We start from the raw sequence: 4,472 nt of genomic DNA, 5'->3' as shown, positions 1-4,472 counted from the left end.
TGACTTGCTCAGGATGAGGAAGTGCCCACAAGGGGTGAAGACCCCCTCTAGATGAGGGCTCTTGAATTCAGCAGATAAAGGCAATGAATCATAAAAAATAAGGGACCTTGAGTGGTCCTCTGGTGCTTTCCCTTCACCCTGTGGTAGGATCGACTATATCTGAAGTTATTCCTAATGTCTGTTAGGAATAACTTGTTCTTGTTAGGAATAACTTGTTCTTAAAAATCTTCAAAGATGAAAAGTCCACAACCCTTGTCCCCCACCCTATGTCTTTCAGAGCTGAACTATCATTACTGTTAGGAAGGTTTTCCTTATGTCTAACATAAATTTCCCGTATTGCAATATAAGCTCATTCCTGCTTGTCTTATCTCCAGCAGAACTAGACAACAGTTCATGATCTTCCTCCCTGTGGCAACCTTTTACATGCTTGAAGACCATTATTGTGTCTCCTCTTGGTCTTCTCTAGACTAAGCAAATGCGGTTGAGCTCTTAAGTCACAGGTTTTATATCTGATTGTTTTTGATGTCCTCTGATCTTTCTTTCCACTTACTGTCCGTCTTGCTTGAAGTGCAGGACTGGACTAAGGTTCACCAGTGCTGAGCAGAGTGGGAGGCTTAACTTTGCCTGCATACAACACTTCTCTTTGTAAGGCCCAGTATGGTATTTCTTTCCTTTTTTTTTTGTAACAGTAGGAGGGTGTTAACTCTGGGGTTTTTTTATGTCATGGTCCACTGCACCTCCCACACCCTGTGTGCTGCAGAAAAGCTAACGGGCCCATCATTCCCCACGTTGTAGTTGTGTATCTGATTACCCCTACTGAAGCTTGGACCTTGTCACTGAGTTGCATCCTATTTATTTCAGATAATTTCTCCAATGTCTCAAGATGTTTTGAATTCTAATCCTGCCCTTCAAAGTGCTTGTAGTTCCTCACAGTTTGCTCCTGACTGCAGTTTTAATAAGAGTACCTTCTACTCCAGCACACAAGTCATTAGAGAAAACATTGACTAGTACTGGACCCAAAACAGACCCCCGCAGAGCCCCACTTGCTGTATCCTTCCAGTGGGAGAATGAGTCTTGGTTAAGGACTTTGAGTATGCACCCACTTGACAGCAGTTTCACCTGGACCATACTTCCTGAACTTCGTTATGAGACATAAGCACGAGAAGACCCAGTGTCTAGAAGCTGAGGATCTAAACCACCAGCAGTTTGTATTCACATTTTTTTAACTGAACCTCAGATCTTTGCTGGCAGTGAATTGCTAAAGCGTTGAACGGCCAGAGCGCTACAAATGTTCAACAGAGTTTTCCCTTTGAAATGCTTGCAGCGATATTGGATAAATTTCTGGAGATTAGCCCCAATTACAGACACCAGTGCAACCCTAATGAAGATGAGATGAATTACACCTCTCTCTGCAGACTGCGGCGTACCTTGGAACCGCAGCTTCCTTGGGTCCACACCAGAGCTTCACACCAATGGTGCTATATACGGCCAGGGATGATTTGAATGAAGGCTTCCAAAGGTAAATTAAGACAGAAGAAGGCAAAATAGACCGGGTTAAAACCCCTTTCCACCCCTGTCAGATTTTTACTTGTCTTGACATTTTCTTAGCTACTGCCTTGCTGGCAAGCCCTGTCACCCAGGAAAACACAAGCAGGTAAAAATAGAGTTTCAAATGCACAGGGAGCCTGGGTGCACAACCCTCCTGGCTGCTTCATTCATCTCAGAAAGAAAGCAAGAAAAGGGTCAAGCCCAACTGTCTGTTGCCCGTTACCTTTAAGTTGGGTTGTCTCCCAGCTCCTCCATTTCACGTGATAAAGGTTTCAGGTGCAACCCAAAGCTTTCAATACAACATTATCAGGAAGCTGGGTTTTCATAGACCTGCTGCTGCACCACGGGAAGTATCCCAGGGTTCATTAAATGGGCCATGTCTTGGACAGCACCTTTTTCTTTTTTAAACGCTCTTACAAAGATGAGCCCAGGCCTAGGGCAGTGTGACAAGCAGCACCCTCTCTGTTCATGGGTGCGGGGTGACGGTGAGGACGCTCTTCCAGGGGGGAGAGGAGTGTGGCTGGGACATGTGTTGGTCCTGCAAACAGGACCAGAAATATGGTAAAGCAAGCGTAAATCAGGATGACTGCTGTGCAAACATGCACCCACACTCACAAATATATACCGTATGTGTATGTATGTATGCATGTGTGTGTGTGTGTGTGTGTGTGTGTGTGTGTGTATACACATATATATATGCATACATATACACACACACACATACGCGCACGCGCGCGCACATATATACACGTACATATGCGTGTGTGTAAACCAAGTACTTCTCTGCCATGCCTAGTGCCTTTACTCCCCAGCTGCCCGCTGGTCCGGCAGGAGAGGGAGGGTGTTGTAGAGCCGGGCGTGGGGGAGCTCAGGGCAAGCTGACCTTCTTCGGGGCCCCCCCCCGGTGGTTGGCAGGCCAGGCACGCGGAGCCCGGTGGTGTCCGGGAGAGGGATGAAGCTCCGCAGTTGAGCGGCGGGGTAGGGCGTGGAGGAGCAGGCTCGGCAGGCTGTGGAGGGTGGCCCCCCCAGTAACACCCCCGCGTGGCGCGCCGCCTGTGCGCAGCATGCATTCGGCAGCGCCCTCTCACCACCCGCCAAACAAGACTCTCGCCTCCTGCAGCAGAGCCCGTTCGCGTCCCTGGAAACTGGGCAGCCTGAGCCCCACGCGCAGCCTGTGCAGGCCTCGGTGAGGAACGGGAGCCAGGGCCGCACAGCGCAGCATTGCCGCCCCGCTGCGTCTGCTCCTAGCCGACAGCCAGCACGCCCTGCCGCTGGCTTTTGTCTGGCGCGTCTCAGGTCAGGAGCAGCATCTTCCTTCAGAGCCCCCCAGCCCCACACCCTCCGCCGGTGCTCGCCTCCGAATTAAAGTGAAGACGCACTGAACATGGGGGCCTGACCTGCTAGGGGAAGAAACAAAAAAAAAAACAAAAACCCATATCTGCCCTCCCTTGCGATTCCCTGGGACGCACACGGGCTGCTGCGTCCCTGCGGCCTTGTGAGCCTGATGCAGCCTGACAGCCGCTCGCCTTCCCGCATGAGCGAGCAAGTGGAAAACAGCTCAGGGTCATGTGTGGCTGCCTTGGGCTGGCCAAATTGGCGGCCAAATGCTGTTGCGACATCCCTGCTTCGTGTTTCCAGCGGTAGAAGCACAACCACAGCTGGAGGCTACTGTGAGCTGTTTGCCTTTTTTGGTTGCAAAGCTGGGCTGAGACCCCGGGCCACGTTTGCAAGCTGCCGAGGGGCTGGATGCGGTGCCACGGAGCCGAGGCCACCTAATATTTTTAAATGCGGTGGGGGGGGGGTGTCATGCTGGTATCAGCACGTCTCCTGCATGGGTGCGACAAAGGCTTTGTCACGCCTGAGCCACAGATCGTCTAGGCTAAGATGTGCATTAGTTTGGTGACCACAGTAACCTTAGCAAGGTGATTTAAAAAAAGACGCCCTCCACAAAGCGGGCACACAGGCCACCAACAGTAACACCTGCAGAAAGGTTTTGGGTTTTTTTGGGTGGTTTTTTTTTTTGTTCTGGCCTGTTGCGATGGGCTCTGAATACAGCACAAGGGCCACGGCTGGCATATGTACCGCATGCTTCGCCACCCACGTGAGCTAAGCCAGCCCCGCAGTGCGTGGCCTGGGGATACCTGTGAAAAAACAGGATCCACAACAGGTAATGCTGCCTTCCACCAGAACAAGTGGCGTAATCTTTTTTGGAGGGGGGGGGCCTGAGCATGTATGACCCCAGCAGGGACTCTGCTTTTGCACCCCTGGGGTGTTTGTTCCCCCCCCGGGGAGCTTTGTGAGCGGGGGCAGCGTGGACTGTTGTGTCTGTAATGGTAGCAAGCGGGGGGGAGCTGCTGGTGTGTGTCTGTGTGTTGTTGCAGGGGGCAATAGAAATCATAGAAAAATGAGGGTTGAAGGGACCTTGGGCGGTCACATCTAGTGCAACCCCCTGCCCGAAGCAGCCCCAGCCCCAACTCAAGCTTTGTCCAGCCAGGTCTTGAAAGAGCCCCCGCTAACGAGCTTCCCACGTGCTGCACGGCCATGCTTAGGTCCCACCCTTGGGTCCTTTCCTGGGATTAGCGTTGGGGCAAGCTCAAGCAGCAGCACAAACCCAGCAAGCAGGGACTGAGCCATCGGACTGGAGCACAGCCAGCCCTGGTTTTAATTAGTAGTACATCACTAGGTAACATCATGTCTTTATTAAGCGGTTTGGCTCACGGTCAAGCCGACCATGCCGTTGTCGGAGAGCCCTCAACTCGACACGCCGGTGCCAGCATCAGCTAAGAGCGCTCAGCTCCTCACAGGATGAGGGCTTAAGTCAAGAGACCGCTTAAAAGGCTACAGCCAAAAGGGATGTGAGATGAGATGTCAAGGCACTGGCTTGACAGGTCCCACAAGGACCAGCCAGCCTGTTGTTCAGGTTG

Source organism: Crocodylus porosus, unplaced genomic scaffold (genome assembly GCF_001723895.1).
Source record: "Crocodylus porosus isolate Cpor-Errol unplaced genomic scaffold, CroPor_comp1, whole genome shotgun sequence".
Taxonomy (NCBI): domain Eukaryota; kingdom Metazoa; phylum Chordata; order Crocodylia; family Crocodylidae; genus Crocodylus; species Crocodylus porosus.
Note: the sequence above shows the minus strand (reverse complement) of the source record.